A 24,946-nucleotide genomic window follows, 5' to 3' on the forward strand; every position below is an offset into this window, starting at 1 on the left:
ATATGTAAAAATGTACAAACAAGAAAAGATATCAATAAACCAGAAAACAGTGCAGTAACCTGATTAAAAGTGGAAAAAACACAGTCCAAAAGCCATGTTTTTAATCAAAGTTTTACAAAGTTATGAACAACAAGTTTTAGAAAATTAAAAACAAACAATGGAATAAGCAGTGCCAATATTTTTTCTCATCTAGTCAGACAAGTGCAAATATTGTTTGTCAGAACCTTCAAACTCTTCTCAGATCTGGCATTCATTTTACTGAACAGTGCATTTTTTGATTCTTATAATAAAAATGCACATTTTATAAATTCAGTCTTGTGGTAGCTGATTATTTGATCAGTAGCCACCAGGGTCATGTTGTTTCTCAGATGTTTTGTAATACTCGGCAAAACAGAACTAAATCTTTGAAGAATATTTATGCAGGTCTTTGTTTAATGAAGTAGAAGGAATATTAAGACATATGCATTTAACTCATAATTTATGGTGACATACCAGTGACTATTAATAGGATTATAACTATAACTGAGTTGCTGAATTCTACAAAACAAAACTTTTATCATTGTTCCTGATCATCTGAAAACTCTGTCAAATCTTGTGTTTTTATTCAACCATGTCAACTTTAATAATAAATAATAAATAATAAATAATAAATTCAAGTGTGCTTTTTGATTGGATTTCAGCTATTATCAACTGAGAAATGGGATCAATTTTATATTTTGGGGAAACTTAATTGTCATACAGTACGTGTATTAATTTCCATTCTTCTTCTATTATGACTGAAATGGTCATCACGTACAGTACTACAAAGACAATTTTGCCATTATTGGACCTAGTATTTTTGGCACTAGTGTAAAGTTTCAATTTAATGGGGACGTCCTGGGGGCATGAGTATGTGCAGAAAATACTGTGTGTTTAGTAAGAGTCACAGCTCTCGTCAGTTGAAAATTGAAAGGTTCTGTGTCTGAAACATGACAAGAGCTGAGCCACAGTCGAATTTAAATAAACAATTCTACTGCAATAAATGGTTAATATTTATTATCATAATTTCCAGATTGAATTGAAAGTGTACTGGTTTCTTACTATATGCTATACTCTTTAATATGGGACTTTTGCACCCTAAAAGGCTGAGCTGAGGCTGAGTTCTCTTGAAGTTGTCATTACTAAAAATTGTTTGGTTACCAAAAACTGAAGTTTTTGAGTGCAAGTTTTCCAATAGGTCTCAACAAAAACAAAAACTTTATGGTACACTACACAGGGGCATCAGGGCATGAAAAATAAAACTGCCTTTGTTGTTGTGTAGCGGTGCTCTGCTATTTGATGGTTGCTACAGGTGGGATGATTTTGATAGATGTTTTCTGAAAGCAGTAATATCACCTGATTGAAGAGGAGAAAGTGAGTCAACTGTAAAGACAGAAGATATATAGTAAAGGCAGTGTGTGTGTGTGTGTATGTGTGTGTGACAGGCATAAAACACAAGTTAAAACATAACATACCACATGCTACCTTAAGCATGTGTGTGCGCGTGAGAGGGAGGGTAAGTTGCCAGCAGCGAAAGTCATAAAAACAGAAGGCTAACAGTTGGGCTTTTGGGAGAAGATACAGTACATCTGCCGCCAGTTCCCAGTACTCCCTTTTTTGTGTGCAAGAGAGAGTATGTGTGTGTGTGTATGTGTGTGTGTGTATCCACGCGCTCATGTGCACACATGGATCTTCCTGGATCTCACATGGATGTATGCTGTTACAGTAGAAGCTTTATTTCTACTTTTCACAGCAGTCTCACTATGCAAATGTTATAGTAATATAAAGACAGAATCCAAGTAGAATTTCTACCTCAACACTAAAAAAGTAAAAAGACCAAGCTTCTATACACACAAAGTGCTGCAATAATGGATTACCTAAAAATACAGAATAAACCCACCACACATTAGCCAAACATTAAAATGACTGGTACATTAAGACACTGAGATCATTAAACATTTTCATTCATGTTTCACTATGTCCACAGAAATTTGAACATGAAGCAATGCAATTTATACGTGGAGGTTATTGAAAAGTCACATGGTTATTGTTGATGCTTCACAGTAGTTTTGATGTTTTTTATGTATACGATGAAATACAGTGCAGTCAGGCTGTGAATCAAAACTCCATCTCTGTCTGTGTGAGTGTGGATGCCATATAAAGCTCCTCACAAACCATACATTAGACTACTATCACGTCTTCCTGAATAAATTCCAGTTGTATTCACAGAGAAACAGAAATCATATTTCTGTCAAACATTCTTTATTTTGCTTTTGATGAGTTTTTTTTTATTTTTATCTACATAACAAAGACACAGAATGTCATACAGTTTGAAACATCTGACATCCTCTTTTACAATGTGATTGGTAGCGGAAAAATAAAGCATATTATCAGTAAGATTCATCTTAAGATACTTTAAAAGAAGTGGTATTTTATGAATACTAAATACATGTATTCTTGTTAAAAGATGAAAGACTAACTTTTGTTTTTATTTGACGGTGTTTAGTAATGATACTCATCAGCAGTTTCCGGTCCCAAAGGCACAGCAACAGCTGTCTCAGGTTTGCAGCTATGCACAATTTATGGTGTGTGTTTTATCTTCTTTCTATCTCATGGTGTGGGGTCCGAAAACTTAAAGACCAAAATGCCGGTCCCCCCATTTAAATGTTCGTATTTACCTGTAGCTCTCACTAAAAATAAAATAAACATAGTTTTGGCGTGGTAGCCTGGTTAAGACACATGCCACATAAGTGCAATGTCCGTGGCTCGATTCTGGCACTGGACCTTTGTGGCATGTCACCCCCAGTCTCTCTCTTCCTTTCATTTCCTGTCTACTCTGATTTAAAATGCACCCCAGAAATATCCATGACATATAGCAATATTGATGCATCATGTCATTTTGTGTCCCATATCACTCCCGACTCCCCCCATTGCCCTAAAAAATTACACAGTGGGACAAAAAAAGCAGTGTCCATGGCATGGACACTACTTTCAACAATCCCACAATGCAATAACAACTGTTTTATGACTTCACAGTTGTAAGTGTTGACACAAAATTATGATGATTAGTAAGTCTGAAATCTCAATTTATCACTCACTGGTGAGTAAACTATTGAGTGTCTATTATACACAGGACAGTGAATGAATGAATGAGGGAGTGACTTCTCACACAATTGTCATCATATGTAACGTGGATTCCCTCTTGGGTACTGTACATTTATAAAAAGTAAAAAAAAAGTAAAAAACAGAAAAGTGATGCACCACGTTCATTTTTCCTAACTTTTAAATGTATTTTCTAAGTGACAGTTAGACAGTGGCAGTGATATAAACAGAGGGAATGACAGCGAAGAGAAGAAGGAAAAGTGAAGGACAGAATAGAAGAGATAGAGCATGTGCACTCATCCGCATGTGACACAGTGAGGTATGAGGTTATTATCTCCACCGAGCATAAGTCCGGAGGGGATCATGTGTTTGGTCGTGATTTCTGATTCTTTCTGACCTGATTTTTAGTGCGCATTTATGACTGTATGTTCAAGGACCTCTTGTGGTTGTAGTGATTCACAATTTTTGAAAAAACTACTTTATAACACCATTTCTTATGAGCCTGAAGCTTAGACTTTTGTATTTTCAGACAAAGCTTAGACTTTCCTCTTTTCAGTCCTCGCCATTTTACAATATGCCTTACAACATAGCAAGAGACATTTCTAGCAATCAGCTAGGCTAAAAATGTGGCTTACCTAGTCTGTTGCAGGCCACATTTTGGCCTTTGTTGTGGCTCAAAAACTGACATCCATAGAAAAGTGGGCTCATCTTGAATCGGAGCATCTGCAGATTAATTCCATACCTGATATGTTATGATCCACTGCAGTTAGGCACAGTACGACACGAATAAATCCCTGTTATCTTCGCTGCCATCTTGACTGTACACACCTGGTGGAGATCTGCACTCTACTGAGTGCACTCCTCTAGCTTCACATTTAGATGAATTGAATTTCACACATAAGCTCTTTAAATCTGCCATTTGGTGTTCAGCTCATATTATATGAGACAGCCTGCTACTCTGTGAAGAAGAGAGAGTACTTTATCAAAGGTCAGAGAACAAAACTGTCTTCATTACTGATGGAGGACATAAACAAGTGAGTATTCAAGTAACTGAATATTGTGAACATCTCTATGGTTTCTCTTCCTTTCCTCTAAGACTTTTGAATGCTTACACACTGATGAATATACTATAATATAATATAATATGTATAATCTAGTATCTACAGTATGTTATGCATTCGTTCATAACTTAACTTAATAAATAAGTTTAAATATGTGTCATTGAGTCAGATTCCCATACCTATTAACTGCTGCCTGAAGTGATTCAGATTCTCTCTTAGCGATCAAATGAAAGAAGATTAAAGCAGCCTGATCTTGGAATCAGACAACAGGAGACCTCATTAACATCTTATCAAGGCTAAATAATACAGCAGAATCAAATGGCAGCTCACACTGCAAAACAACCATGTCAGATTAACTCACCGAATGTCACCCTGGAGTAATTCATTCAGTGAATTTAGAGGGACATGCTTTGATTAAACAGTTTAATGGTCACAGGAGGAAATGATCAGAAATAATTAATAATGGTGGCAATTAAAGTAGGGAGCCTGTACAATACATGGCTCAGCTTTGTCTACATGAATTGACTGAGGCTATTCAGAGTTTTTTTCTCTCAAGATTTTTAGCCATGCTAGCAGCCTGGCTCTAGGGATGGCAATGTTGGTTGGTCAGGAATGAAATATCTCAACAACAATTGGATGGATCTCCATGACATTTTCTTCAGACAGTCATGGTCCCCTGAGGAGGAATCATATTTGTAATGGTGATCCCCTGACTTTTCATATGATGCCGTCAGAAGGTCAAAGTTTTCACTTATCCAGTGAAATATCTCACCATCTACTGGATGGATTGGGACAAAGTTTTCCTCTAGGGCCACCATAAAGTTGAGATTTGTGGTTTTGAGTGAAATATTTTGACAACTACTGGATGCCATGAAATTGAGTTCAGACCAAGGGGCATCAACCACAGCTTGAGGCTGAAGCCAATGCAGAAGTACCCTAAAGTGCAATGCAACCGATGGCCACTAGATGCTGGCTCCAAAAAATCCCTGGCTCCAATAGACTCCCAATAAAAAAGTGTCAACTTCTCTTTAGAAATGCAAAGTCAAAATTTTTTTCAACGGGTCATTATGGTCTTAATTGCTAAATTCGGGCCCTCTAATAACTGTGCTGGTGGCCATTTTGGAGATTATTGCTCCGTTAAGATTTGAAAATGTCAGTTAGATTATTGTCACAATATTTCGGAAGTTTAATGTTAAATGATTATGATACCTTCCCTGTTAGCACAATTTAACTTAAGTAGAAAATGTTAGCCCAAGTGTGCGCTCAGCTCCAAGCAGCAACTCTGGGCTTCAAATGGGCTCCAATTCAAACCAATGGGTGATGTCACACCTTGCTACGTTCATCTTTACAACACCTCCTCATACTGAAATTACAGAATAGGTCTATTTCCAATGACTCCCAAAACAACATATATGTGTGTGTTCAGCACCCTCTATAGGACGGATGGCATTTTCAGAAAAACCCATAGGAGCGTAATATATGGCAACATTAATATACTGCCTTCCAAAAATGTTACAAATCACTGTTAAAAAATAATTATGTTTTTTGGTTTGACAACGCTGTGGTTAAGGTCTGGTTAGGTTTAGGCACAGAAACCATTTGGTTATGTTCAGGGAAGGGTTAGGGTTAGGGTTAGGGTTAGGGTTAAATGATTAAATGGTTAACCCATGGTTTGGGTTAAAATTATTACTTGAAATGTGGTTATCCCCACATTATGTTTTTTAAAAAAAATGTCCTGACTTGTGGTTGAAAACATGACACTCGCGGTTGGAAACGGGAAGCAAACAGTGGTCTCTTGCAGCTATGTCCACTTTTTGACTTTTTGCATCCTCCCAGCCCGCCTTCACTTAATAAGGAAGTCACCTTATATTGACGTCGTAATTACTATGGCTGCTATATGGCGTAAATGTAACAATAGGTTGTTTTTGCCAGCTGAATTTTAGGCCTATACTGTTGTTTTTCTTGTGAGGACCGGCTGATCTTTATGTACAGCTGGTGGGTCAGACACTCATGTCCCTCTCAGGATGAATTGTAATAACTTTATTCTTTATTCAAATTAATAAACAATATACATGAAAGTTCCTCCATTTTCACACAATCAAGCAAAAAAAAAAAAAAAACAGAACAGAAAAAAAACAATGGGATGAAATTGGTTGTTAAGCTTACCATAATGATGCAAATAATGAAAAAAATATACTTTTTGAAAATCCTGAGCTCTTAAAAATAACTTTTAGATTGATAAGATTGGTTTCCTAAAGACACCTGCTTTCTAGTTCGTTGATGGCACTGACGATATTGGGAACTCTCACATGATAAAGAATGCAACACTTTTCTCTTCTCTTCTCAATTTCCTTACCCATCCGTGCAAGACAGCGGAATACAATGCACCTCTGCCATTTAAATTATATCTTGGCACAGAGTATGTGGCTTGATAGTGCCATCCACTTTGATGATTCCTTAAAAATTCACTTGACCTGAGTGAGATGAAGAAGATGACAGCGGGTGGGCCAAGACAGCCTGTGAGTAAAAGCTCAAAATTTAGAGGGCTAAAGTCATTATGATTCTCTTTTAACATCCATGTAATGTTAATGATGCTGGTTATTAACTTTCATTTTTTGTGACTCAGCAGTTCATATCTTACTGCCATTTATTAGCATGCATATGTACTGCCTTAAACCAGGAAACTGATAGTGCTCTGCATATTGTAGGATTCATGGCATGTCAAGAATGAAGCACACAATGTGGCTTCTGTCACGATGTTTGCATTACATTATAAAGGTCGACACACCATGATTTGCATATTTATTACCTCTTGTTTGATGTATCCTTGCTCATAATTATAGAGCTGGAATTCGAGGATTAAAGGGTAAAAAATGTGTGGAGCTTAATGTGTGAATCTGGCCCTGCTGTATGATTTGTGTCCATGCTTGCATGTGTGTGTGTGTTTTGCTGTGCAGCATGTAGCCATGTACACCCACTGGCCATCTGTACCTGCTGTTCCCTATCTTTGGTCCCTGCTGGTCCATACAGGTACAACGTATCAACCAAAAGTACACTTGTCTGTGCTAGCCAAGCCAACATTATTAGCTGGCAGTTACGCTTGTGCATACAAACACACGCATGCTCATACAGTAAACTTATTTTTTGGGTAAGCATTTATGTCAGATTTCATTATCTAAAAAGCTGTTTTCTGAACGGACATTTAATGGCTTGACTATATTTCACTCATCTCACATATCCAGTTCACAATTTTCACTTTGTTCATAAGGTTCAGGTGGTATTTGCTTTGGACAGGTGTCATATCTAGGGTTGTGCAGGAGATAAAAGTTGCTCTCCTTCAATGAGACATTATGATGAACTTGTCCCTGATCCCTGCATTGATCCCCCCTGACGTGCTGCTGACATGCTGCAGTAAGGGTATTGTCTCATTTCTGGTTGCCGGCTGTGTTACTGATAGCGTTTTTGCTGCTCTCAATTCAGTTAATTTTGCTGTATTCTTCATTACTGCAGATAATGTGCATTTAAACTTATGCTAGTTCTGCACTCTTAGCTCTCTCCTTTTAGCGACTTTTCTGCCACAGTTGTAGTAGTTACTTTAGCTCAGCAGGATGTATAAAGAGTATAAGATGTATAAAGAGAACTGGATACAGCATCTGAGGTGGTGCCCCATTCATTCCTATGAAAGTTGCTTAGTGGCGCATGAAGCCAAAAAAGTTCAACTTCTTCTGTATTGCTTCCGCGTCTGTTGGGCCCATAGAGCAAGTGCACTAGTGACTTTCGCCAGCTGAGCCGGCTACTTCCGGTTTAGCCCTCTGGCTAACTTGAATGCAAACAATTCAATCGTGTGTTTCTTTTATACTGTCAAAATGTGATCGGACCAAATGGATCAAATTCTGATAGTGAGACGAGTCATCTCGCAGGCTTTGTAATGCTCAAAAAAAAAGATCTGCTGATTTACAGACATCTCTTTCACAACGTAGGTCTATGGGAAAAAGTCTTTTTGGGCCCAATAGCATCACGTGACGTAATTACACGGTTTGGCTGCTATGTCAAATTGGCTTCACAGCCCAGTGCTGTTCCTGGGAGCTTGGCCTAATCTGACCAGTGATGACATGTATAGCCACATCATCATTTAACCACTGGCTGTCAAGGTGGCGTCCAGCAAACGATGTGGGCTTTATAGACAATTGCCGGACCTTCTGGGGAAGACCTGGTCTGATTAGGAGAGATGGCGTATATCCCACTTTGGATGGAGCTGCTCTCATATCTAATATGTTAGTTTATTAGTTTAGTTTATTAGTAGACCAAAACCATGACAACCCAGAGTTGAGACCAGGAGGCAGAGCTTCAGTCCTACATGCTTCTCTGCGCTTCCATTAGAGCAGTTACCCACCCAAACCCCCATAAAAACTGTATCTGTCCCCCAACCATTTAAATCAATTAAATCTAAAGTAAACAAAAGAGGAGTTATTCACAAAAATCTAAAAAAAATTGAAAAATAAACCCCACCACTGCAATAGTACAACAAAATAGGAGAATTACATGTGGACTCTTAAACATTAGATCTCTATCATCTAAAACCGTATTAATAAATGATCTAATCTCAGATTATCATGTTGATTTATTTTGTCTTACTGAAACCTGGCTGAAGAATGAGTTAGCCTAAATGAATCCACTCTCTCCCAGTCATATTAATATTCACATTACTTGAAACACTGGCCAAGGAGGTGGACCCTAGACCTAAACTTAAGCCTTGTTCTTAGTCTTTCACACCCAACCTGGAAAACTTTACGGCCAGTTTTTTTGTTATACTGTACCACCCTCCTAGCCTGTACTCTTAATTTTTATCTGAATTCTCAGATTTTTTTTAATCAAATTTAGTCCTTAGTACAGATCAAGTAATTATAGTAAGTGATTTTCAAATTCATGTGGATATCGACAATGATAGCCTTAGAACTGCATTTATCTCATTATTTGACTCAATTTGCTTCTCTCAGAGTAAAAAAACCAACTTACTGTTTTAATCACACCCTCGACCTTATTCTGACATATGGCATCGAAATTGAATATTTAATAGTTTTTCCACAAAATCCTATTTTATTAGACCATTACTAAATAACTTTTGAATTCCTATTACTGGACTACAAGCCATTAGACAAAAATGTTTTCACTAGATGTCTGTCTGATGGTGCTGTAGCTAAATTTAAGGAAGCAATTCCATCGGTATTGAATTCAATCACATGTCTCAATACAACAAACTCTTATCCTAACTTTAGTCCCTCCCAAATTGATCATCTTGTTGACAGTGCTGCAGGCTCACTGTGAATGACACTTGATTCCATTGCCCCTTTAAAAAAGAAGATAATAAAACAAAAGAGGTTAGCTCCATGGTATAACTCCCAAAAATGCAAATTAAAACAAACATTGCAAAAATTTGAAAGGATATGGCATTCCGGCAAACTGGAAGTATCTCGCTTAGTCTGGCAAGATAGTCTTAAAACATATAGGAAGGCCCTTTGTTTACTCATCATTAATAGAGGAGGAAAAAAACAGCCTTAAGTTCCTTTCAGCACTGACAAAGAGTCATAACTCTATTGATCCATGTATTCCTATTGCTCTCAGTAGTAACAACATCATGAGCTTCTATAATGATAAAATTCTAACTATTAGAGACAAAATTAATCACCTCCTGCCCTCAACAGGCACAAATTTATCCCCAAACACAGGAACCTTATAAACAGCTGTAAAACCTGATATATATTTAGACTGTTTTTCTCCAATCGACCTTCCTGAACTAACTTCAACAATTTCTTTATCTAAAAGGCTATGTACCACAGTTCTTTAAAGTAGCTGTAATTAAACCTCTTTTCAAAAAGCTTACTCTTGATTCAGGCGTCTTAGCCAACTATAGACCCATATCTAATCTTCCATTTTGCTCTAAGATCCTTGAGAAAGCAGTCACCAATCAGTTGTGTGACTCCCACATAACAACAGTATATTTGAGGATATTCAGTCAGGATTTAGAGGGCATCATAGCACAGATACAGCACTGGTGAAAGTTACAAATGACCTCCTAACTGCATCGGACAAAATCAAAAAAGCATTTGAAACCATTAACCATCAGATCCTATTTACAGAGACTGGAACATTTAATTGGCATTAAAGGAACTGTATTAAGCTGGTTTAAGTCCTATTTATCAGATCAGTTTCAGTTTGTACACATTAATGATGAATCCTCCATGCACGCAGTTAGGCACGGAGTTCCACAAGGTTCTGTGCTTGGATCAATACTATTCACCTTATTTATGCTTCCTTTAGGTAATATTATTAGGAAACACACATAAATTTTCATTGTTATGCAGATGATGACTGATTACTGAATTTATTATTATTTGAAGCCAGATGAAACCAATCAGTCAACTAAACTCCAAGCATGCCTTGAGGACATAAAGACCTGGATGACCTGCAACTTTCTGCTACTAAACTCAGACAAAACTGAAGTTATCGTGCTTGGCCCTGAACACCTTAGAGACACATTATCTAATGATAGAGCTACTCTAGATGGCATTGCCATGGCCTCCAGCACTATCTGAGAGTTATCTTTGATCAGGATATGTCCTTTAGGAAACACTCAATAAATTTTCATTGTTCACACTCCCAACTTTTAACCCTGTGTTTTCACTGAATTTTCAGAATTTTTAGCCTCCGTGGTTCTAAAGTATCATAAAATTATGATTGTTGGGGATTTTAACTTTCATGTCAATAACACCTAAAATTGTTCTACACCTGAGTTTTTAAATATTACTGAGTCCTACAATTTTGTTTTTTGTTTTTTGTCCAACATGTGCACAGTCCAACCCACAACTGTGGACACACATTAGACCTAGTGTTTACACTTGGCTTGAATCTAGACAGTTTCTCCATTAGAGATCTTGCTGTCTCTGGCCATATGTGTATCCTGCTTAACACAGTTTTCCAAACTACTACAAACCTCAAAAGCAAAAAGTACAGTTCCATTTTCTCAACAAATACACAACTCAGTCTTACTCCTCACTTTTTAACTATTCTTTCTAACATAAATGACCAGTTATTAGCCTTTAATTAATTATGCTTATCCACCCTGGACATGGTTACTCCTGTCAAGACTAAACTTAAGGCCACTGTCAAAACAGCTCCATGTTATGCTGCTATAGCCTAGACTGCTGGGGGACTAAGCTTCTCTATCCTCCTCCCCCTCTCCATCTGTATGCATTCATTAACCATTAGTGTTACTATCTTGGCTTTTTCCTCTGAGTTTTAGCGCTTTCTCGTCCCACAGGTTCCTATGGATCAGGGTCGTGGACTGACCCCCTAGTTATGGATTGTGGGCTTGCATGGACTGTGGCTGCTGGGACCACCGTGGTCCTACTTGACACCCACACCTGCTATTATTATTATTAGTCATACTTCTATGATTATTATTATTATTATTGTTGTTAATGCTATTATTGTTGTTATTGTGCTTCTCTGTGTCTCTCTCTCCCCCATCTTCCCCTCCCTCTTTCTCTCTCAACCCAACCAGTCAAGGCAGATGGCCGCTCACCTGGAGCTCGGTTCTGCTTGAGGCTTCTTCCTGTTAAAGGGGGGCTTTTCCTTGCTGCTTTCACCAAGTGCTTGCTCATGTGGGGATGTTGGGTCTCTATAAATTAAAGAGTATGTTCTTAACCTGCTCTATGTGAAAAGTGCCCTGAAATAACTTCTGTTTGATTTTTAAAGATGCCTTCTTGATGTGTTTTAAGACATTAAAATACTCTGCTTTGATAATATTTTGTTTTTTTCAGAAAAGACATTAAAAAAAATCTCAAAATTACATCTAGTCCCTCTCCTTTGTTGAAAATCCAGAATATATGAATATACAAACACTGTTCATTGCAAAACCTTAAATACTAGATGAAAGATGTCTCAAACTGTCATATTTTACATGATGTTAAAAAACACTTACACTTAGATATATTTCCAATCAACACCTAGGGCCAGATCCATAAAAATGGATTGCACTGTGAATTGCGCAGCATTTGCATCCACAATCTGCCCCGTTTTAAGGTCCTATTCACAAAAGATTTTGTGTTAATGATATGCTGGCGCAAACACGCTCAAAGTTTTTTTTTTTTACTTCTCTCGTATTTCACATCTATAACATAATCTACCGAAATGTCAAATGTCAAAATACAGCTATTAATGTGACTCAGGCAGGTCTGAAACGTGTTAGAATAATATTGGTCAGGTGTCACTGAATGTATCTGGGATTTAACAGAAACATCAGTACTGATGTTCTGTTTGTTGCCCACAGCTGGCTGTGTGTCACAGCTGGCTGCAGCATCACAGAGCAGCTGAAATGATAAGTGTGTCTCCACACTGAGAAAGAGGCTGTGTATTAACGCACACACAGCACAGCAGCCGTAACTTCATTAACTCTGGATTGGTCAAGACCTAGACAGTAATTAATGTTCTGTGTTAGACTGTTTTTTGCAATGAGGTTTGAATGTATGAATATTACCTAATTTACATATATGCAAATGGAACAGGCGCACCAAGATGCTACTTGCTTGGCAGCACAGTTTGCGGTGCATTTTACCCTTTGCGGGTGCTTTGTGAATTAGATGCTAAAGTCTACAGTCCTCCTTCTGTGCAAAAATGTATTTAAAAGCTAATATGAAGCTTCAGTCGCTCAAATCAGTCAAATCAAGTCAATATCTTCCAAAGCTTCTATCTTTTTAATACTAAATTCCCCTTTTTGTCACAATCCTTCACTGTTGAAACACTGTTGAAACACTGTTGAGACACAAAGAGGGAATTTTTACTAAAAAGACTGTAACTGTGGAAGATATCCACTTCATTTGACTAACTCAGATGGCTGAAGCCTCATATTATCTGAAGATAAACTCTTACACATTTTTGCTCAAAATGAGATGCTGATTTTGTCCCCCATCACTGAAACTGTACTGTAAACAATTAGGAGGGGACCTTCTAACAGTCAGAATGAACAGTAGGAATGATTACGGCAAGCAAAACCTGTCTCAATGTTCATTTGGGGAACCTGACTGTTGTTTTAAGACAGACTTGAAAAATTATAAACCTATTCTTTAATCAAAATGTTTCGCAGGGCACCTGTCTCTCAGTTCTCAGCTCTGAGCGCTCTTCCCACACTTCCCGGTCTCTACTGAACTTTATATGTGCCGAGTACACAGAAAGTATATGCTGATTCACTACAGTTATGTGGTTAGTGTGTGTAATTGTGCATGCATGAGTAATGGATGAATACGTCTCTGACAATGAGATCAAAAAGCGTGAATGATGGAGGACATAGGAATGGAGTCAGAATGAAAGAAGAGAAGGAGCGGCAGGAAAAACAAAAGAGAAAGGGTGGCAGCAAGAGACATTTTTGAATCTTGCAGCTCTCCACCTCTAACCAGATTTCTTGCCTACTTTCTCATTCAATTCCCTTGGCTGTGGATGATGCAAAATTAATTTAACACTTTTCATTCTCAGCTCATTTACAGCAATCAACCCTGCCTTGTTTTGTCAACTCTCTGCTGAATTCAACAGTAATTCATTATGTATGCACATTTGTGTGTGTGTGTGTGTGTGTGTGTGTGTGTGTGTGTGTGTGTGTGTATTCCCTATGAGAAACCTTGCATTCATGTCACACTCCTTTATTGCCTTTTGTCCTTTGTCATCTCATGTAATGCCTGCAATATCCTTTGTGGGTATCTGCATGGGCGGGAGTGTGTGAATCTGGAAATAAATTTGACAGTGCAGCAAATCAAACAGCCCCACTGTGTGTTGTACCTTGCCATCCTCACTATTCCCTGACCAAATGATGTAATCATATGCATCAGAGACTTGCAATGAAAGTCACATTTCAAGGCTGAATACTGGACTTCAAATAAAGACATTACAAGAAAAAGAATCTATCAGACCCAATTTTACAACTTGCTGCAGTTATCTGGAAGCTGACTGATAGTTAAAAAGTGAAATGCAGGCAAATGTTGATTTCTTTTCCCTATTTTAACATCATACTTACTCATTTTATATCAGAGAAAATGCTTGGTCAGTGAAAAGCAATGCACAAGTGTAGTCCCTCTGTGGCTTCCTCATCGCAACCGCCTGTTTCTTTATTTCTTTTATTTCCCCCATGAACCAATTTTATCAGCAGCCGTGCACTACATGAGCTTCATATAGTGAGGAAAAAAAGAGAATGGCTGTGCAGACTGTGCTTTTCAAAAACTCCACTCTGTAAAATATTCATCCTCAAACATAGGGCTATTCTGGCAGTTTCTGGAGTACCACTTTAGCTTTGAATGTGCTTGCAATAGGAAGAGGAAGAGGAGGAGGAAGCTAAGAGGGAGAGCTTTGACTGAGTGAAAAGGTCAATGTGTGTGACTCTGCTCAGAGGTAGAGAGTCACTGGTCACACATAATTCAACAAGTGTAATTCAAATATAACCCACTTAGGCTAACCTAAAATGCCTTTTTTCACATAAGATATTTTGACATGTCACAAACAGTGGCACTTCTAGTCCATTTTAACCACAGGGGCCAGACCGGGACCAGCTGTTTTAGAGGGGCCCGTTAAATAAACTCTGAAACTAAGCGCTCATTTCAGCAGTGGAATGATTCAGAAGCCAAGACAGACACGTCATGTAAAGAAATAAAATATAAAGTAGGACAATGTGTCATTTTCTTCAAATGCATAGTACTGTTCTACTGTGACAACAGATTTATGTTCACATAAAAAAGAGACAATTCACATATCATGGATATAATATTTGCACTTTGCACCTATTATACTACAAAGCTTACACTCCGATGCAGGTACAGATCAGTACAGAATACTAAAAAGATTGAACACTAAACATTCACAGATCTAAAAGTTTATGTTTACATCAAAAACTATTAATACATGTGTCAAATACGTGACTTCTCTTATTGCATGACATACAGTAGTCTACAAAGCTTACAATGTTCTTGTTACTTTAAGCTCATTAGACATCACAGAGAAAATAAAGATCTGACAGGCAACCAGACCCTCTGCACATGCTTATTCACAAATCACACACAGTAAATAGGGGGCTGGACAACCAATACATGAAAAACTGGATACATTCTAAACGAATCAGGTTCTGTCCTTGTCCTTGTTCATGTTAAAAGCACGCTGTAACACAACAGCTTCAGTGTCCAGGCAAACAACCTACAGCACATTATATGATCCCTTTGCTACATTCTTGTTAAGGAGATAAATACATACAACGGCCGCAGATAAACATTTAACCATCAGAAAAGGGAGGGAGAGGGTGACTCTTTATCTAACATTTGTCTTTCATGGAGATGAATTATGTCATATTGAACGTCCCACTGCATTTGTTGCTATGTTGGTCATCATGTTTGTTTGTTAACACAACTCCACTGCCACTAGCTAACCAGTCTAATATCATTATCAACACTGGCAAACAAGCTGAGTCTCCCAGTTGTTTCATTTAAATGAAGTTGTCAACTTTCTGTTGTTGTGAGAATACATTATGACTGGTTTCACTAGTCACTTCAGAGTTTATTGTCCAGCAACTTCCATTAACATTTTCACAGTGAAATAAATGACCGTGACCGCTTCTGACAGTTTGATACTTAATGATTTTTTAACCAAAGGGTGTGAATGTAGATAGATAGATAGATAGATAGATAGATAGATAGATAGATAGATAGATAGATAGATAGATAGATAGATAGATAGATAACCATTATTTTAGCAGGGGAAACCAATTGAGAGCAAAGCTCCCATTTCCAATGGTGCAACTGCAAATACGCAACCAAAACAACCAAATAACAAAAAGTATAAAACCAATAATCATATTGGTTTTTACTACTTTTAGCATAAATACAACACAAACACACACACAAAATATAAAAAAACAAGAAGGCAGTACAATAAGTACATTTTACAGGGACAAAGCAGTCACAATTAAGAAAAAAAAGGGCATTAATTATACAAAACATCATTCAACAGAATCTTAAAATGTTCTAGGTATAAAAACTTATTTAATTTAAGGGAGTCCTGAAGCTTATTCCACCTATGAGGAGCATCATAATAATTTTTCCCAGTTCTGTGTTCATATATAGATAAACAAGGTAATGCACTCTGGTGAACAAGTGTGGTATCCCATATTTCTAAGTCTTAAAAGTGATGATAAATAAAATGGTAGCTTATTTAGGATGGCTTTATAAAGAAAAAAGAGACAGTGTTGTTCCCTTCGAGTGGTAAGTGATTTCCAACCCACTTTCTCATAGAGATATAATGATGGGTTCTAAAACTGTCACCTGTAATAAATGTAAGAGAACTGTGATACACAGCATCAAGGGGTTTCAGGGCATGCATGTAAATTACATCTGCATAGTCAAGTACTGATAAAAATGTTGCCTGTACAAGCTGCAACCTACTTTTAAAAGACAGGCACTGTTTATTTAAAAAACAAAAAACAACCTTATTTAAAATTAGGCTTTTTAGTCAGCTCCTCAACATGAGTTTTAAAAGATATTTTTTCATCTAACCAGATACCCAGGTACTTATAATATGGGACTTTTTAAATTTTAGACCCAGATATTGTACTAATAGTAAAGGAGGAGGATTTTTGGTGAATTAGTCTTATCTGGATTTAGATTTATCTAAATCTGGTGAATGTTATAAATGATCTCCTAACTGCATCTGACAAAGGACTTGTCTCTGTGCTTGTCTTAGATCTTAGTGCCACATTTGACACAATTGATCATCACATCCTATTTACAGAGACTGGAACATTTAATTGGCATTAAAGGAACTGCATTAAGCTGGTTTAAGTCCTATTTATCAGATCGATTTCAGTTTGTACATGTTAATGATGAATCCTCCATGAAGGCAACAGTTAGACACAGAGTTCCACAAGGTTCTGTACTTGGACCAATACTATTCACTTTGTATATGCTTCCTTTAGGTAATATTATTTGAAAACACTCCATAAATTTTCATAGCTATGCGGATGATACCCAAATATATTTATAAATGACGCCAGATGAAACCAATCAGTTAACTAAACTCCAAGCATACCTGTATGAAGACCTGGATGACCTGCAATTTTCTGCTACTAAACTCAGACAAAACTGAAGTTATCATGCTTGTCCCTAAACACCTTAGAAACACATTATCTAATGATAGAGCTACTCCAGATGGTATTACCCTGGCCTCCAGCACCACTGTAAGGAATCTGGGAGTTATTTTTGATCAGGATATGTCCTTTAACTCCCACATAAAACAAATTTCAAGGACTGCTTTTTTTCACTGATGTAATATTACAAAAATCAGGCACATCCTGTCTCAAAAAGATGCAGAAAAAACAGTCCACGCATTTGTTTCCTCTAGGCTGGATTATTGCAATTCCTTTCTTATCAGTTGCCCTAACAAGTCTCTAAAGACTCTCCAGCTGGTCCAGAATGCTGCTGCACATGTATTGACAAAAACTAGAAAAAGAGATGATATTTCTCCCATCTTAGCTTCGTTGCATTTGCTTCCAGTAAAATCCAGAATTGAATTTAAAATCCTTCTCCTCACCTACAAAGCCCTTAATGGTCAGGCACCATCATATCTTAAAGAGCTCATAGTACCCTATTACCCCACTAGAACACTGCGCTCCCAGAATGCAGGATTACTGGTGGTTTCTACAGTCTCCAAAAGTAGAATGGGAGGCAGAGCCTTCAGCTATCAAGCTCCTCTCTTGTGGAACCATCTTCCAGATTCGGTCTGGGGGGCAGACACCCTCTCTACCTTTAAGAGTAGGCTTAAAACTTTCCTTTTTGATAAAGCTTATAATTAGGGCCGACCAAGCTCACCATGGACTATCCCTTAGTTATACTGCTATAGGCCTAGACTGCCGGGGGACTTCCATTGACACACTGAGCTCCTCTCTCCTCTTCTCCATCTGTATGTATTCATTTACCATTAATGCATGTTACTAACTTGACTTCTTCCCCAGAGTTCTTTGTGCTTTCTCATCCGCAGGAAACCCCATGGACTGCGCTGATGTGGGGATGTCCTTCTCCTGCTGCTGCTGCTGTTTGTTGTTTTTTGCTGTTGTTGTTCTGCTTCTCTGTGGCAATGTTTTGGTGACCCAAGCATCCACTGCAACCTCCTCCCTCTGCAAACTTTGTCACTCTATAATCATGTCGAATGTCAGAATGACTATGATTGCTGGAGGGCTTTGTCATTCGAATATAAATGTATATTGTTGTGGAGCAGTTGCTAAAATGACTGATTCTGTCATTTTTCCTGGGACAGACATCTGGGATCATTGTTGTCAGCAGTTCACAGTTTCTGCTGACAGCAACATAACTTCATCCTGCCATTTTTTCTGCACTGCTGCCAATCAGGACACATTTAGAGAGGGAAGAGAGGAGACGGTTTACAGCGTGACTGAGTGGCTAGAGAGATTTGTTATGCTATGTAGTTGAGTATGCTATGTAAAGTTATGATTTGTAAAGTCATATAATCTGCAGTCAGTGGCCCGTGTGTATCAAAGTATTGATGAAGAGATTACAGACTCTACCATGAAAATGACCTTAAACCCCCCCCCCCAGCACCAAAATAAGCAGAAATAAATTTTACATTAGTGAAAAAGAGGAAGACTGCAATGAGAACTGCAGTCACCAAGGTTATAAATGTTCTTAACTTATTAAAAGGAACGTTAGGGACAGCAAATTTTGCATAGTCCACATGCAAGTTACAGGATGTAGCAGAGATCTAAGGCACAAAAATTTACTGAAGCAGTAATAGTGTTTTTGCTGCAGGGCAGAGTTCTTATTTGGTAGTCTCATAGGTGTGATTAAAGCCCATCATAAAAACAAAATTTGCAAGCAATTGCATCATTTGTCAACAGATTTCAACTGAAAGAAATAGTAAAACAACAAAAAGCTGAGGTAGCTGATGATGTTATAATTCAAATAGTTTTCTTTTCTGTTGCTCAATTCAGAAGTGATATGACTGATATTTAGCTATACAACAAAAAATAACCATATGAGGCCTTGTTGGCTTCTGTGTTGTGAGTGTCACGCCAAAGTGTCCTGACAGAGCAAGAAACCAAACTCACCAATATTACTGTTTAATAAGACTTACTTGACTGAAAAGTGAGAACTCAAATCTATTCCTTGGAAAAGATACAAAATACTGTAGCTCTTTCAACATAGTTGTTGTCTGTCATCAGTTAAAGGACCAGTGTGTGAGATTTAGTGGCATCTAGTGGTGAGGTTGCAGATTGCAAAAAACTGAATACCTCTCCCCTCCCAAGGGTGTAGGACAACCTATAGTGGCCGCGAAACTCACGAAAAAAACACAAACATGATGTTCAGCTTTGAACATGATGTTCAATGTTCAGTTATGCAAACTCCACACCAACAGTCAACAAAACCTCCTTAGGGAAAGATTTTTGTCACAATAAAGAGAAACCAGCACTGACTCTGTACACCCAACCATCCACCCTGACCTCTTTCCTTACAGGTTTTGTGGTGTCATAATAACTTTTTGAAACTTCGGAGTTTGCCTCTCTGATAGGACAGTCCTTAGTTACACGACTACAAGAGGTCTCTCGTCAGAAAAGCATAAACGTGTAGATTTGTAATGCTGTTCCTGAATACTTGAGAAAGTTAATCATCTCCTAGATAAAATACTTTTCAAAAAAGCAGTACTTTGGTCACACTGGATAAGCACCAGTTAAATGCATGACATGTAAATGTCAGAGGAAGAGGATTATTAAAAAGAGCTTGGTGGAGATCAGCTGGTACGATTTTTAGCAGATGTTGAAACAGCTTTCACTCCTTCTGTCACTGATTAATATAGCAGATTTAATTTATTTAGAATATTAATTAATCTAAAATATAATAAAACACACATGTACTGAACAGTATCTCTCCAGTGGCAATTCCCTTCACCCATGCTGTCAGTTTTGAGCAAGGCCAAGTATGATCCTCAAAGGAGCACAGCATCTGTTTGACATCTGCTCCCTTATTACGTCGACTGTTTTAAAATTCATGTCACATGATTCATAATAATACCATATGATGGCTGGTCACTGTCATGTTTGTGAATTCTTATCGCCACAAAACAACTTGCTTACGTACATCACTCTTTACTTGTCTTAAAGACACACACACACATACTCGTACAGATAGTTTCATTCATCACACCCACAAGTATAATCATCAGTGGAGCAATCTTGTGTGTTTTTGTACATGGACATCCTCATATTCCTCAGTGTGTGTCAGTCTGTGTGTATGGCAGTGAGGCTTGTGTGTTTTGTTTGCCCCGGTAATACATTATTCCTGTCTAAACTCTGGCCTTGGGATATATAGTGCAGTGTGGTGTGTAAGCTTTAAATAAGCTGACGGAGGTTATAGAGGCAGATGAATGTCCTGGTTGGGTTCCCATCTCGGTGGGAATTAACATTTACAGTGTGGCTCCTTCAACACACATCTAATTAGCACTTAAGCAAGTGTCAACTGCTGACATCTTCATGATTTTGGAGTGTGTGTGATAACAGAAATTCAAAATGTCAAGTGAAGGCAGACTGTTTACTTTAAAATCCCAATTATCTTGAAAGAGAGAAAAATAATGAAGGATGGAGTGGAGTATAAAGCCATTAAGAAAAGCAGAGAAGACAGCTTTCTGAGCTTTCCAAACGTCATCAATGCCATTACTGCCTGGAAAGAAGATGCCATTAAGCAACACATTCATCTAATGTCTAAATCTTATTTCTTCCATTTCCTTTTTGAACTTTTTTTGTTGTTGTTGTCTGAAAAGCTGCATTTCATAGATGAGGCTGAACCATGTGAGGCCTCCTCAAACTTAGGTTTCTAACTCAATTATCATAATTATTAATTATTTCCAATGTTTTCCTACCATGACCATTAAATCGTTTATATAAAGTGTGGCCCTATAAATTCACTGAAGTCCTCAAGAGTCACATTCTGTGAACTAATCCAACATTGTTGTTTTGCAGTGTGAGCCGCCGTTTTATTTCAATTGTATTATTTAGCCTCGATAAAGTGTTAATGAGGTCTCTTGTCGTCTGATTTCAAGATCAGGCTGCTTTAATCTGCATTAGTTTGCTCGCTGAGAGGGAATCTGAATCACTTACGGCAGCAGCTACAGTAATTATACAGAAATCTGTCTCACTAATACAGGTTATAAAGGTACTCATTAGGGTTGAGGACAGAAGGACGCTACTGTCATGATAGCCAGCCTTGAAATACTAGACTGTCTATGCAGGGCCGGCCCTGACAGTGCTGGTGCCCTAGGCAAGATTTTAGATTGCCCCCTCCCCCCTATGTGCCCAACCCTAAACACTAAATACCATTTCATTTTTTAACATAACATTCTGGTGCCAAGACTATTATAATAGTTCACTTTAAAAAAAAAAACAACCTTTATCTTGTGGTGCCGGCAACTGCCTATGTCGCCTATAACAAGGGCCGCCCCTGATATACTGCATATACTGTATATATAACAAGAAAAAACAAGGAGTGAGGGCAGGACAGGTGTGGGAGAGGAGAAGAAGAGGAAAAAACATGGCAATTTCATGAGGTCGAGAGGAGCTGGAGGTCCCTGGCCTTGTAGTGCCCCTTACCTTTTCTCCCTGGAGGTTTAAGTCAGTGTACTGTGGGTTGGAATGCTGGAGCACATCGGTTGTGACTGAAAAGGCCATTGGTTCAGTTCCCTCGAGGAATTAAATCTTTATGCTTTATTAATAAATGCTAAAGTGTAGCCGAGAGCACCATTGTAGCAGCTGAGCTTGACAGGAGCACTATTCTGTGTGTTCGAGTGAAAATACAGTTCCTGCCATGATATGTTAGACTGGCTGCCATGCTTTTACAATATGTTAAAAAATGTTGAGGTGTTTAATTAAGATATGGAATACTGTCCATTCGAAAGGATGCATCACCAGAGAAGTACCTGATTTAGAGGTACACAACTGTTTCTCATTGGTTAATGACAATAAAATGTCAGAACAAAATGTTTGAAATACAATAAAGACAGGTTTGCATGAAAGGATGACTTTAAAATATATGGAAACATTCACATGAAAAGTTGTTTAAAAGCTGTTGTGTGAGGTCTGCCTTTGGCCTTTTTCACATTTTAATGTGTCATAGCAGGAAAAGCAGAGGTGTAATTGATGATGTTATTGATGGACAAAATCAGATTTCTGGGGCTGCAACACCAAAATGGATAGCAGCCCCAGAAATCTGATTTTGTGCATACCAGTTCAATGATATGGATTACTAGGACACTTCAATGGAACTGAGCCATCATTCTTGACAAGTCTAATTTTTTTTTAAACCTTTATTTATTCAGGGGACTTTCACTGAGAGCAATGCTCTCTCAGTTACACATTCGTACCTGGAAGCTGCCCAGCACACCCACAGTCTGATCTGCCACTGAGCAGCTTTCTCAGTGGCCAGCTGAAATGCCCTTGGCCTTACTCAAGGGCATTTCAGTAGTGGTAATGAGGGACAGGTGCTGCTTTGTCACTTTCCCCACCCAGATTTATCCTGCCAGTCCAGGAGACTGAACCGGCGACCCTCCAGTCACAAGCTCGCTTCTCTAACCTTTAGGCCACCACTGCCCCAATCAGGTACAGTATGTTATATATTTTATTAAAACACAGATTTTTTTTTGTGTGACACCATCTTGATTAACTGCTCTGTTTCAAAATAAGTGTTGAAATAAGAAACATATACAGTATATGTGAGGAAACTCAATTTCTGGCCACATGTCAACATCCACGGACTGCTGACTGTTTTCCTCTCAGTATCACAACTCTCCTCATTTTCACCACAGCAGGTTTGTTTTGTCACTCAGAGGGTGTGAGGAGGGTTTAACCATGTGAAAATGTGACATCAATACAGTGTGTCAGGAAGACTAGGCATGGTCAGCATATTGCTATACAACTTGTCAACAGATGATGGGCAATGATTCATCTGTGGCACTTATACAGTATGTTAGCCAGTGACAAGAGACATTAATCTAAGAAAATGTTTATTAAAAATTGTGCTGAGCTATTCCAAAAGATTTTGTTTGTTGAGTTAGAGAGCACTAACTTGTAATGTTACAAATACACAGCTGTCATTACTGTGTGTCACTTGATTCAATCAATTTCACAATTGCAAGAACCTTTTGTCAAGTAAACATGTGTTTCATAACAATGGCCAGGGTATTGTTTGATGCTGAAATCCTCTCCTCCCCACAGCCTGTCTCTTTATGCCAAGGACAAGACAAAATATATACTGTAGATACAACTCATCAAGTAGAGACACATTATAATCCTTACAAACACACATTGCTTCAGGGCTTTGGCATTGCATTGTATTAGATGATTGTATATGTGTTTGTGATGTTATTCCATGGGCTGTATTTACTTTTAAAGATGCAGTATACTGTAGTTGCCTATTTAATGAGAATATGGAAGAAAAATGCAGTGCAGCACAAAACTTTAAATCAGCTTATTTATTATAATATAAACAACATTTTAATCCTTTAGGCTAAACTAGGACAAAAGCTTTAATTTAAAGTATCAGTCTGCTTTTTAAAAAAAATTGCTTTACAACTTATAACTTTATAAAAGTCTTTCTTGAAGCCTTGGATGGTACAATACATTTACAAAGCTGAATGAGCTTGTCTTCAAGGCCATGCTTGTCATAACAACAGCCTTTCATCAGTTAGTAATAGTGACTGCCCAACCATAAAAACATTTAACTTGACACAACCTGTGAGTGTGTATGTGAGAGAGAGAGACAGATCGTGCTGCTGAGGGAGGTCAACAGGACGGAGAATGAGAAAAGTTGACAGACATATGGAAGAAAACCCCCCCGACTTTTTCCAAATACCAATATCGCACACAACTTATGAACGAGTGATTGACAGACCCGATGTTTTAATATATGTGCTTCTCATTCTGTCTTCCATCATACCTGCCTTACTTTTGGTCCTGTTAGGGAGAAAAATGTTGAAATGCCCACACCTCACCACCGACTGTATGAGAGTTCAAATGGCCACAATTAGAAATAACAACTGAAAAATAATTTGTTCCTAAATAAGGTATTTCTATCTTAAAGGTAACAGAAATGTCCATTTACAGCCTGCTTTACATTATATCTGAACATAATTAATATTGCTGGTTTGAATACTAATACCCACATCTTTGTTCATTTATAGGCAAATATACTCCAACCCTGTGTTTCATTGTTTAACTAAGTGTACAGAAAAATATTGCTGTAAAAATACATGGCCAAAAACACACAAATAAAACAGACATGTGATGCGATGCATAAACACATGCGCACACACACACACACACACACACACACACACAAATGTCCCATCTTGTCCCAGTGGTAGTTGTTTTCTTATCCCTCGCCATCCCTCTTGTTTATTTAATCATTAAGGTTCCCCTGTGGGCAACTTTGACTCGTCGGTATTGCTGTTTTCTTATTGTTTACACTGATGCTCGTTATTGCTGTTTTTGTCAAACAGACAAGGGGAACGCTGCCACATGTGCGTCCACATTGTTGACTCATTTGCTGTGCTGTCTCCTCGTTCTGTTAAGCTGTTGTGTTGCAGGAGAGAGTGCTCACAGTAATGACCCACTGAACCGAGACCCAAACAAAACTCATCGTTTTTCTTGTTTGGCCTGTTAAATACTGGCATCCTCTCAGACA

Source organism: Thunnus thynnus, chromosome 3 (genome assembly GCF_963924715.1).
Source record: "Thunnus thynnus chromosome 3, fThuThy2.1, whole genome shotgun sequence".
In the NCBI taxonomy this organism is placed as follows: domain Eukaryota; kingdom Metazoa; phylum Chordata; class Actinopteri; order Scombriformes; family Scombridae; genus Thunnus; species Thunnus thynnus.